This window comes from Myxine glutinosa, chromosome 2 (assembly GCF_964187855.1).
Source record: "Myxine glutinosa chromosome 2, kmMyxGlut1.1, whole genome shotgun sequence".
Classification (NCBI taxonomy): Eukaryota; Metazoa; Chordata; class Myxini; order Myxiniformes; family Myxinidae; genus Myxine; species Myxine glutinosa.
Window position 1 is genome coordinate 146,178,720 of NC_136262.1, and position 13,024 is coordinate 146,191,743.

Consider the following 13,024-nt stretch of genomic DNA (forward strand, 5'->3'; position numbering starts at 1 on the left):
TAATTTCATGCTGAGGTGATGATTGTCTGAGGGACTTACATGTTCAAAGGTAAGACTTTATTTTGTGACACTGCATTGCATGTATATACGTGTTTACTCGGCCGTCCCCCACGCAGGGGGAGATGGGGTTTTGCAAGCACTTCTGTCTGTCTATCTGTCTGTCCATGCCATAGCTTTTTTACCATTTGAGTTTTGTCATCATATTTTTAACAAAGCTTTATTGTGATAATATGGAGAAGACAAATTAATAATTTTGTCAGAAGGTCAAAGTTCAGCGTCACCTAAAATCATCAATTTTCATCCAATTGACCTGAAATTTCAATTGACTGAGTTTTGTCATCAGATTTTCAACAAAGCTTTATTTTGAGAATACGGGGAAGGCAAAACAATAATTTGGTCAAAGGTCAGCATCACATAAAATCGTCAATTTTCATCCAATTAACCTAAAAATAACCTGAAATTTAAAGAATCTGCATATTTGGTCACTGAATTGTTTCACCAATCAAAAGCTAGAAGCCAATTGTTTTTTAAAATCAAAAGGTCAAAGGTCAAGGTTGCACAAAATCATCAATTTTCATCTGATTGACCTGAAATTTTAAGAATCTGCATATTTGGTCACTGAATTGTTTCACCAATCAAAAGCTAGAAGCCAATTGTTTTTTGTTTTTTTCTAACAAAAGGTCAAAGGTCAAGGTTGCATAAAATCATCAATTTTCGTCTAATTTACCTAAAAGTTTTGCATATTTGGTCACAGAATTGGTTCACCAATCAACAGCTAGAAGCTGATTTTTTTTAGATTGAAAGCTCAAAGGTCAAGGCTGCATAAAATTGTCAATTTTTATTTTGTATTTTAAAAAAACTTTTCGTTATGTTGAGCATACGGAATAAGAAGAAGACGTCTGAATACAAACAGATGTGGACAGGTTTTGCATTTTCAGATGCTTTCTAGTTTGTCAATATGACCGTTCATTTCCAACTTGCCGAATTGTCTCTTTCTCTATTGGTTAGACACGTGTGTAAATAGTGGATTGGAATTTTTCCCCGCTGATTCGCTACGGTCATAGACTAGCTGACATCACACTTATGGTTCAGTTCAGCCATTCTCGATTTATAGGTTTTGGGAGTCGAGAGCACAGTTCCCTAACTGGGGGGAGTAATTTGCCAGGAAGGTAACATGGGAATGGGACGCGAGGAGCCTCCCTAAATTAATAGTCTCAGATGGCGATCATGGTTGCTTAGTAACCTGTTGCGCCGCAGACCTATCTGAGGCTTGTCGGCTTAAAGGTCAAAGGTCGGGAAGCGGATCCAAGAAACCCCTCATGACCTGGCTGGCAAACCTGTAACAATATAATAGGCTAATGCCATCTGTCTGTCTGTCAAGTTCCCACATTTACGTATAAACCTTGTGAAGTGGGAGCTATCAAGGAATTAAGACACAGGGCTTCATTTATTGTCATGCATGTTCCGAAAAGCTGTTTCACTCATATTTTTATTTGTCAACTTCATACAGTGGACATTTTTACCTTTGTTCCCATGAAAAATAAACTTTATCTTGAACTTACTCCTCATATCTAGTGCACCAACATGAACATATGTAGATGAGACTCGTCAGTAACCTCAGCTTATGTTTAAAATGACCCCAAGCATTGAATGTGGAATGGGAAAGGGGATTTTAATAATTTACTTTTATTATGTACATTTATTTATTATGTACATTAAAATGAAACACATAGCATATTAAAGGGGAACCCAAATGCTCAGACAATCTCGATGCTAATCTATCCCTTGATATCCTACAAAATATATATGATGCATCTTTTTCCGATTTATAAAGTGGATCAATTTGTGAACAAAAGTCCAAATCTTCTTCACGATTATCCGTTACATCACTTAGTGACATTGACCACCACTTCCATATTGTATACGGGTTACATCGCAATATGATTTGAGTCGTCGCGAATAATTTTCAAATTTCTACAAATATGCCGGGTCAATGCATTCTTGGTGGTTGTAGTAATACAAATCGATATGTTTTTGACGTACCTAAGGAGGTTAGTGTATGTTCTATCAAGACTCTTTTGCATTTTTGCAGTAAGGGTCCACGTTTTAGAGCCATACAAAAGTATACTTTCAACGGCATCCCTGAATAAGTTTACTTTTAAATAATATAATCATATAATAATCTACAACTATAAATAGAAAGGTTGATCGTAACATATAATCTACAACTACAATGAATAGATAGGTTTCTGGGGTGTAACCCTAAAGGACCCCCGCTAACAGGTCAAATACCTTGGTCTGTCTGTCCACTTGATAAGAACAGACACTTGGGTATTGGTGAATAAAAGTTTGATGATTTGAGTCGGAATGCCATATAATCCTAAAGTTTGGAACATTGTAGATCTGTCAATGGAATCAAAATCCTTTTGGAAGTCAATGGATATCATTGTAGCTTTCCTATTTGAGTTTCCAATCTCCGCAACAATTCTTCGTAGGGACAGGATTTGGGAAATTGTGGTTCGACCTTTCCTGGAACCATTGTTGTTTGGATGAAGAATCGGTTCTAAGTGTGGCTCTCGGCATGTAATAAGAGCTTGTTGGATATCCTACCTGCAAATGGTATAAGTGATATTCCTCTGTAATTAATAGGCATTGTTAAATCACCTTTCTTCGGAATAGGACCAATTAATGGTTTGGTCCAACAAGATGGTGATTCATTGTCGAGCAAAGTTGAGTTGCACAACAAGAGCAAAAGTTCATGGAAGCAGTCATCTTTCCAGATTATGGCAGGTATTTCATCAATACCAGGTGCCTTTCAGCGTTTGACCGAGTCAGTAACACACCTCAATTATTTCTAGGTAAAAGGAACAGGTGAGATATTTAAAGGTCCAGAAACCGCAAGTTCTGTTCGATCACTTTCTGTAAAAGGCTGCAAAGGTTTTGCTCGAAGGCCTTTGAAATGATCAAGCCGGTTTGACATACGCTTTACTTTAGATCCGACTTTTACAATGGCGGAGGGATTTTGCTTTCTGTCGGTTAATTCATCAATAGTTTTCCAGGCAACACTTTGCTTTTGTTGGATAATCAGACTGGCTATATCCTTGATTAATTTTACATTGCACCCTCCCCATAATTGCTTTCCCTTCAGTGTAAAATGACCAAATCGACTGTTAAAAAGATCATCAAATATCAAAAGTTGAATATAGACATTAATAGAGACATTTGAAGGACATTTCCATTTAACATAAATAAAAAGAACCACAAAGCTTTTCGTTGTGAACTCCTCAGGTGAAATTCGCACAAAGTGAATGAGACAAAGGAGAATAACCTATATAGGCCTTCTATGAACAGGACCAATTCCGATTGGATGCTCTCTGCTGACATCACCTCCCCATGCTCTAGGTCTAGGTGGAAGGAGCCTGTTTAGTTAGTGTTAAGCGCTCCAATTGGAGGTTGCAGAATCTGGGGCGGGGCCACTAAGGCCATTGCAGAATCCTCTTCATAAACATATGTGACTAGGAGACGAATTTGTGTTCTTCTTCTTCTCTGCACAAATAAGAAAACTTTTCAGGATTTCCAGGGACTTTTCAGGACCAACCTTCCATTCATCTGTATCAGTGAGGAATTTATTCATGAACGAACCATCTGATGATATGCTCAGGGTATCCATTTTCATTGAGGATGTCGACAATCTTGTCCATTTCAGTCTGAAGTTTGCAGTTGGAACATACAATACCTTCAGAAAGTATTCAAACCCCTTGACTTTTTCACATTTTGTTGTTATAGCCTGAATTGAAAATGGATTACATGTAGACCTTTTTGTCAACGATCGACACATAATACCCCATAATGTCAAAGTGGATTTTTTTTTTCGAATTCTTTACAAAATCATTCAAAATAAAAAGCTGAAATCTCTTGAGTCAATAAGTATTCAAACCCTTTGCTATGACACTCCAACTTGAGTGAAGGTGCATCTAATTACCTTTGATCATCCTTGGGATATCTCTACAACTTGATTGTGGCCAATTCAATTGATTGGACATGATTTAGAAAGAAACACACCTTTCTATATAAGGTCCCACAGTTGACAGTGCATCTCAGAGCAGAAACTCCACCAAGAAGTCCAAGGAACTGTCCATAGTACTCAGAAATAGAATTGTGAGGAGGCATAGATTTGGAGAAGGGTACAAAAAAATAAATAAACAAGAGTGTTGAAAGTTCCCAAGAGCACAGTGAGCTCCATTGTTAGGAAATGGAAAGAATATGGATCTACCCAGACTCTTCCTAGAGCAGGCCATCCGACCAAACTGAGCAACCAGGCAAGAAGTACCTTGGTCAGGGAGGTGGCCAAGAACCCAATGACCACTCTGACAGAACTACAGAGTTCCTTGGATGAGGTGGGAAAAGCTGCTGAAAGGCCAACATTCTCTGCAGCACTTCACAAATGTAGGATTTATGGGAGAATGACCAGCAAGAAGCCACTCCTGAGAAAAAGGTACATGACAGCAACCCTGGAGTTTGCAAAAAGGTACACGAAAGATTCTGAGAGCATGAGGAAAAATATTCTATGGTCTGATGAGATGACAATTGAACTCTTTGGCCTGAATGCAAAGCTCTTTGTCTGGCGGAAACTGAGCACAGCTCATCACCCATATAACACCATCCATACCGTGAAGCATGGTGGCAGCATCATGCTATGGGGATGCTTTTCAGCGGCAGAGTCTTGGAGACTGGTAAGGATAGAGGGAACAATCAATCGAGCCAAATACAGGCAAATAATTGAGGAGAACCTGCTTTCGAGTGCAAAAAACCTTCGACTGTGGCAAAGATCTACATTCCATCAGGACAATAACCCCAAGCAATCAAGCATACAGCCAAAGCAACACTGGAATGCCTTCAGAACATATATGTGAAAGTCCTTGAGTGGCCCAAGAAAAGGCCAGATTTGAATCCCATTGAAAATCTGTGGAAACACTTGAAGATTGCTGTTCACTGACACTCCCCATCCAACTTGACAGAGGTTTTTTGTTTTTGTTTTTTTTGTATACAAGATCGAGGCTCGTGGAAGAGCCAATTTAATCACACAAAAAACGGACACATGAAACATGTAATAAAGGGAGCGGGAGACAAGATGGGGAGAGAGAAGGAAGCACACAAGTACAACAGTAGAGAACAGGGACATCGTGAGATCTGTGGGAGGGAGAGGGCTTGAGGGGAGGAGGCATGGGAAGTTGGGCGGGGGGTGGGAGAGGTATAAAACACATGGACACTACTAGAACTTCCAGGAAAGAAGTTGGTATTTCAAAGTGGATCTGGGGTGAAAATTAACGGGGGTAGTAAAGATCAAGGGTTTGGATGGGTGAAGATAAGAGATGGTGGTGAACAGCTGTTTTAAAGACCTGGAGGGAGGTGTGGGATTGAAAAGAGTGAGGGAGTTTGTTCCAGAGGTGGGAGTAAAGAGAAATGAAAGAGTGGAGGTGAGCAGAGAGTCTTGATTTTGGCAGTTTAACCATAAGACAGTTGCTGGCAGATCTTGTGTGACCTGTAGGAACATTTGGGGGACAGAGCACAGATAGAGCTGGAGGAGCTAGGCCGGAGAGGACTCGGTAGAAGACAGAAAGACCACCTACCTGCCTGCGGTGAGTGAGTGAAAGGCCCTCACAATCAGCTTCATCGCGGGAGATTCCAATGATTCTGAAAGCTTTGGTTTCAACAGCGTAAAGCCGAGCTATGTGTGAGGCAAGAGCACCAGCCCAGAGGGGAGAGCAGTATTCCATTGAGCTGCGGATGAAAGCCGTGTATGTGGTGAGGAGCTCAGGTCTGCCAAAGAAGGACTTCGCACGACGGAGGATGCCCAGTCGGCGACTGGCTTTGGAAGCCAGCTTGGAAATGTGGTTTTCCCTGGAAAGATCATGGCAGATAGTGAGACCCAAAAGCTTGAGTGACAGAACTTCTTGGAGAGGATTATTCAGAAAGTGGATGGGAGGGTTATCCAGTCGGTCTTTTCGGAGAGACTTAGTAAGAGTGTGAGATTTGTCAGGATTGAAAGACATGTTCCACTTCTTTGACCAGTCTGTGATTTTGTCCAGGTCTGCAGAGAATGTGGAGGCTGCAGACTGCCGATCTGAGGGATGAGGTATGGAGCAGCAGAGAGTGGAGTCATCAGCAAAGAGATAGAGAGGATTTTCCAGAGAGTCTGAGAGATCATTGATGAAGAGCAGAAAAAGCACAGGGCCCAGAACACTGCCTTGGGGAACTCCAGCCTGAACAGGAACGGGAGATGAGAGAAATCCATTCAGGGCCACACGTTGACTGAGACCAGAAAGGAAGTCTGCAAGCCATGTCTGGAGATTTCCGTGGTTACCATAGGAGGAGAGTTTGGTGAGCAGAGCGGGGTGCCAGACCTCATCGAAGGCACGTGATATGTCAAGGGAGACAGCTCTGATTTCCTGTTTTGCATTGAGGACCACCATCCATTGTTGAGACAGCAGAAGCAGCATGTCCAGAGTGGAGTGACCTGGTCTGAAACCAAATTGATGATCAGAGATCAAGCCATTGGAGAAGAGGAAGGATTTGATATCCAAAGTAATGATGGATTCCATGACTTTGCTGATAATTGGGAGCAGGCTGATTGGTCTGTAGTTGCAAGGATCTGTTTTTGCACCTTTTTGTGTAAAGTGGTAATGTTGGCTGATTTCCAAGCAGATGGCGGATGACCTTGAGCAAAAGAGAGGGTGAAGAAAATAGAGAGAGGGTGTGAAAGAGCAGCAGAGCAGGATTTTAGGACCCGTGGGCTGATGCCGTCTGGTCCAGTTTCAGTTTTAGAATCATAGTCAAGGTTTGACAGAATCTTCTCCACCTTGTCAGGAGAGAAGGACACAGAGTCCAGGAGCAGCTGGGTTCGACTGGGTATGGTGGGTACAGAGAGGGATGGGTTTGGGACACAATATTTTGAAGCAAACTCAGAGTTGAGGCATTCGACTTTGTCACGTGCGGTGTCAACTGTGTAGCCATTTGAGGTAAGGGAGGGGATGAAGGGAGAACAAACACCAGAAACAGATTTGACCAGACGCCACCAGGATTTGGAGGACAGGTTTGAGAGTTCAGTCTTGAGAGTAGAGAGATAGTGCTTCCTGGCACTCATGAGGGGAGACACACACTTGTTCTGAGCTTGGTGGAAGGAACTAAGATTGCCTTCAGTTGGATTCGCCTTCCAAGAGGCAAAGGCAAGTTGTTTCAAGGAAACTGCCTCACCACAATATTCAGTGTAAAAGCTTGAGTGTAAGAGTTTGAGCAAATCTGCAAGGAAGAATGGGAGAAACTCCCCAAATCCAGATGTACAAAGCTGATAGTCATACCAAATAAGACTCGGAGCTGTAATCGCTGCTAAAGGCGTTTCTACAAGGTATTGACTCAGGAGGTTGAATACTTATGCGAGTTCGAATTTCTGTATTTCATTTTTAGCTCTCCTGGACCTCAGTCCGGTGAGGTTATGCGATCAAGCAGTGTCCATAGGTAAGTCAGTCAGTAAGTGAGTGAGTAAGTGAGTGAGTCCGTAATCACTTCAGTCTTTATCGCTTGAACCAAACACACAATCTTGATATAACTTGGCCACAAACTTCACATCTGATGCCTAACGAAGGTTTATTGACCGAATCAAAAACTGCGTTCATTAAGGGGGGTCAATGGGAAAGGGGGGGGGGGGTGTTTGAACCTCCAAAATAGGTATTTGATCTCCGAATCTGCACACACGATTTCGATGAAACTTGACCATTATCACCTTTATCACCCATGTTGTACCATTGTTGTTTCATGGCATAAAAAAAAAAATCAGGGCCCTATTCATCTTGGTGTCGCCATCACCATCTCACTCGGGACAGTGTCATAGGCCTTCTCCAGTTCCACAAATCCCAATACCATTTCACCTTGCACCTCCAACCTCTTCTCCACCAGCTGTCTCAGCGTGAGGATGAACTTGTCTATGCATGAGGAAGAAGATAATAGGTTTAGGATCGTTTATTGGCACAATTAAGCTGCTCATGGTCACTTGAGAGTTGCAATTCCATGGGGTTTAGGGTTAGGGTTAGGGTTGGGGTTAGGGTTCGGGTTGTTATGGTTAGGGTTGTTAGGGTTAGGGTTAGGGTTATGGTTCCATATATCGTGCAGGATTGTGAGTTGGACAGGCGACTGTGTAGGCCATGCTGTTTCGATCATGGTTTCTGTGTTCGTTGGGGGGGTGGGGGGGGGGGAGGGGAGGGAGGAGGGGGTTCAAGAGTTGTTTGTGTGGGGAGGAGTGCTGGGGAGGAGATCTGAAGCCTTCGGGTTGGGAGAGGGAGTTGTATTACTTGGGATTTGGGAGGGAGGTTGAGGACTTGAGGTTTCGGAGAGGTGGGGGGGGGGGGGGGTTGATGACTTGGGGTTTCTGAAGGAGTGGGGGGTGGAGTTGAATACTTTAAGTTGGAGGGGGATGAGGGGGGGAGTTGATGACGGGTTGCATCATCTTAAAAACAAAAAACTCTAAAGGCGTGACCATTTTCTATGGATGAGTCCATTACCATTCTTCTGTGCTTGATACCTGGACGTGTAGTCAGGAATTAGAAATGACACCGCAGAAGCTTAAAAATGACAAAGCTGTATTTGTTTCCTCAAGTGAAGAGGGACTTATTAGTTTGATCATCAAAAGTGAAACCAATGAATTGTGGTAACTCCAAATGAGGCACAAAAAACTGACGGCATGAAATGACAAAAGGGAAGAAGGTGAAACTGCTTCAAGCAAGTTGACAATATTGAGAACAGAGCGGAAACATCTGTGCCCCAAGAACGAAGCAGCATCACCAACTGATCTGAGAGATCTGAGACAATGTATAGAAAGTGAGTGTGATTGAGTTATATTGAGAGAAGTCAAAGTCAAAACTATAGCTCAGACAGGTATCAGTTCGTTCGATAAATCATATCTTGGAGAAGATTTCCACCTTGAGTACAGTCCGACATCTACAAAGACCGATGGTGAGCGTACATGCATTTTCAGCCATGTTGTGGGTTACCTTCAAATTTTGTCCATCAACATCCAGGTCCTTGAAGAGCATCTAAAGCAGATTTTATGGGATCACTTTTTTAAAGGGGCCCACAACTACATTCTCCGGCATTATTCTGATCCGTGCGCCACAGCCAAATGGATGAGTGCTATGAAGTTGATTTAAACTTCTTTTTTAAAGGTTTACATCAAAATTATACTTTGATGGGGAAAAAAAACTTTTCAATTTGATTGATACAAAATCTCTCTTGCATGATGCCAGCATTCGCACCCCGTCTCGACCCCGATCTCAACCCGATTGAGAACCAATGGAACATTTGAGGCAGAAAATTGGCCGAAGAGACACCGAGAACCATGATCGAACTTCAGACAGACCTCTTTGGCGCGGATATGGATCGAGGAAATTACAGTCCAATACATCCGTAATCTAATCCCACCCATGCCCATGAGGTGCCAAGCTGTCATCTGGGCTAAAGGAGGTCAAAGCAAGTGCTAATTTCACAAATTAGGCCTGAATGCAAGGCTCAATCTTATTTCTGCAAATTCAAGTCAGTTGGGAGATCTTCCTTATTATTATTCACTATGCAAATGTTTCCATTGCATTCTCGTTCCTGTAAAATGAAGACGTTTGTAATGCGCTACTTGAAAAATTAACCAAGTCTTTCCTTCATTGAATGGTTAAGTTTTTATCAGTGTGTAACATATTGTACAAAATGAATCATCCCAAACAAACAAAAAACAAAACACAACATTGATTGAAAAGTCATAAATAAAGAATAATCTTGAAATTAGAGCAAACGCCAAAAAACAAGGTGGTGCAATATTTATTTTCCAGTACTATGTACTTTTAATACAAACTAAGATTAACTCTGCAAAATTTAAGTACCTGTTTACGACCTACGTGTATATTCAATCATAATGGCTGTGGTATATGGCACCAAAAGAAATTCCATTTTGTGAAATGAACTTGTAGCTTCAAGGTATGAACGCTAGCCTTTCATTTGTCTAACCTGGGTTTGAATGTCGACACAGCGATAAACTGCCACCATGTTGTTTTGCAGGTAGGGTGGATATATGAATGTGTTAGCCATCCATCGGAAGGACATCAAGCCAGGTGGACCATCTGCCAGCACTGGAGTTATTACTGAGACCATGAACAAATTAGAAATGCGTAGCCTGACTGGCTGCCGAAAAGGTGATGGCAAAACCGCCGGCATAACCTGTGCCTCGGGCTGGACTGTCCCAGCAGCAATGACACTCCTCTTCCCTTTATAAGGGGTGAGGTCCATGTCAGGCACCAAGATCCTGCTCTGTCTTGACCACGATACTCCTCCACTCCTCTCTGTCCTCAGGTAACTCTCTCCACTCTCCAACCACCTCCAATTTACCTATATCTTTACCTTTACCTATATCTCTGTGATAGACGAGATAAGTAAGGCTGATGTACATAGGCGTAGTTTGACTTCCCTATTTGAGGGGCAAAGGCTTAATATTAATAATGGGTAGCCAGGTCTGACATCTAAAATTACCGTTTGTTGATGATGATGTCGAGTCTCCTCGGGCAATGATGGCATTGCCTTTCTATGGCTGGTACACACGGGTAAGTGTGTGGTATAGATCGGGGGTCGCCACTCCTCTCCGTCTCTCTGCTGTTGGGGAGTTCACCCTCCTCCGCCCGTGCTGTTGGAGTCGACTGGACTCTCATCCACCAGATGTGCGGAGCCATCTGCCATTTAAACCGCATGGCTGCGGAACGTTACCCTGGTAAGGGGGGCTGACAGGTACTACACCTTTCCCACAGGTGACCTGGGGTTATGCAAGTCAGGGGCAGCCATCTCCCTGAGGTATCAGAAGACACCCGCATACCCTAATGTTTGTTAGTGTGGTTACAATGTATGTGAAATCACAAATACAGTTTATGTTCATTATTGTAACTCACGTTTAAATATGGGATGTTTTTATCTTAATTGTAAACTACTGAAAAATATTAAGGTGGGAGCAGTGCCCCCCTTGTGCCCCCTAACTCCACTGGTGCTGATGTTGCTTCAACAGTTTATTGAGCATTACAGGTGGAGATGGATGAAAAAAAAACCCAGGTGATGACACTGTTACAACAGCTGCTCGGACAAGGTACGATAACTAACTGGTCTCACTGTTGTGTTGAAGAAGGGACACGACCGCATAGATGAGTTTCGAACGGACTCCTTTAATCAACTTCACAACGTCGGTCAACTCCAGCCCACCATGGAGGGTGCAGTAAAACATCATCTCCGTAAAGCAAACGTAAAGCAAACATAAATTCACAGCACTGACGTAACATGCCAGTGTGCAGACATAACATTTCCCCCTGCCCCCTCCCCTTTGAAAGTTCAGGTATGGAAGCTGGATACATAGTCCCGTAGGTAACCTGGACGGGCCCGGACCCGGGCAGGCCGATGTCGAGTCCCATCAGGTGGAGGCCTGCAGCTCAGGCAATGGGGAAGCAGGCATGTCCAGTGGCGCAGCAGCTGGCAGGGTGGCAGGCACGCCTGGCAGGACCACAAGTTCATCCAGCAATGCTTCAGGTATGTATAGCCAGGGAGGCAGGCGCATCCACACTGAAATCTGAAGGATCTGGCACTGTCCGTAGCTGGCGAGCATGCCAACAGGAGCCATCAGTCAGCTGGAATGTAGCTCGGCCCAGCTGATGGCTGACTTGAAGGGGCAAGGACCAGAAGGAGCAGTTTGTTGTCACGATGACGACGATGGGTTCTGACCCAATCCGAGACCTGGATGGCGGGCGTCTTAACCCTGTATGCCCTGGCAAAGCGCTGCTTCATCTGGCATTGGTGCTTGTTAACCGCCGCCTGAGTGTTGTGAGCCGGAACCTGAGCTGCTGAGTGCCAGAGCCTATCCAGGGACAGCTGCAGCTCACGGCTGACCATCATTGATGCCGGGGAGACCCCGGTAGTGGAATGTTGCGTCACTCTGTAGTATAGCAGTGTCTGGAGTAAAGACATTTGAAAAGTGCAGCCCTCGTGATTGAAACGCTCTACTCCCCCATTAGCCTGGGGATTGTAGAATGCCGTGCGGGTATGGCGAACCCCACGATCCTTCAAGAACGAAGAAAACTACTGAGGTGAATTGAGGTCCATTGTCAGTGGTGATGGCCTGAGGTAGCCCCCAGCATGCAAAGAGCATGTCTAGGATGTCCACTATTGCTCTAGTAGTGACTGTCCCCATGGGGGTCACTTCCGGTCATTTGAAGTGCAGGTCATAGGCCACCACCAGAAAGCGCTGGCGATGAGGCCCACTTTGGCTTTCACCACAAATGTCTAATTGAATATGTTCCCCCGACTGGGTTGGCCAGACAAGTGGCTGCAAGGGAGGCATAGCTGGAGGCCCGGTTTTGTCGCTGACCAGGCAAGCGGCGCAGTCCTTTACCATGGTTTCAATGTCCCGGTCGATCCCTGGCCACCACACCAGGTCCCGACACTTCTGTTTGAGCTTCACTATGCCCAAATGACCCTCATCTGCCATCCTCAAAACACGTGCACACAGGGCACTTGGGATGACAGTGCAGAGTCCACGGGCCACACAGGTGTTGTTCCAGCAGCACAGGTCCTCTTTGACCCGGGTAAATGGTGTCAGCTCCTCTGGCACGCAGGATGGCCATCAAGTCCTGTTGTATGTGCAAAGCTTTGAGAGGATGGGGTCCTCCTCGGAGGCCTGCTGGAGCTCCTGGAGGGACACTGTGGCTTGGAGAGGAGAGTGAAGCAGCTGAATGAGGTCGTGCTCCCCACTGTCAGACCAGACGGTAGAGGCCGGGGTGTCAACGGAGCGGGGGAGTAGGTCTGCCAACACATTGTCCCACCCAGGCGTGAACTGTAGCTGAAAGTTGTATTGGTGGTGGCGTTTGGACCACCGTTGCAGTAGGAGCGGTCTGTGGCCCGTGCCGGAGGTAGCCAGCAAGACTGTGAGAGCTTGGTGGTCGGTCCGGAGGGTGAACGA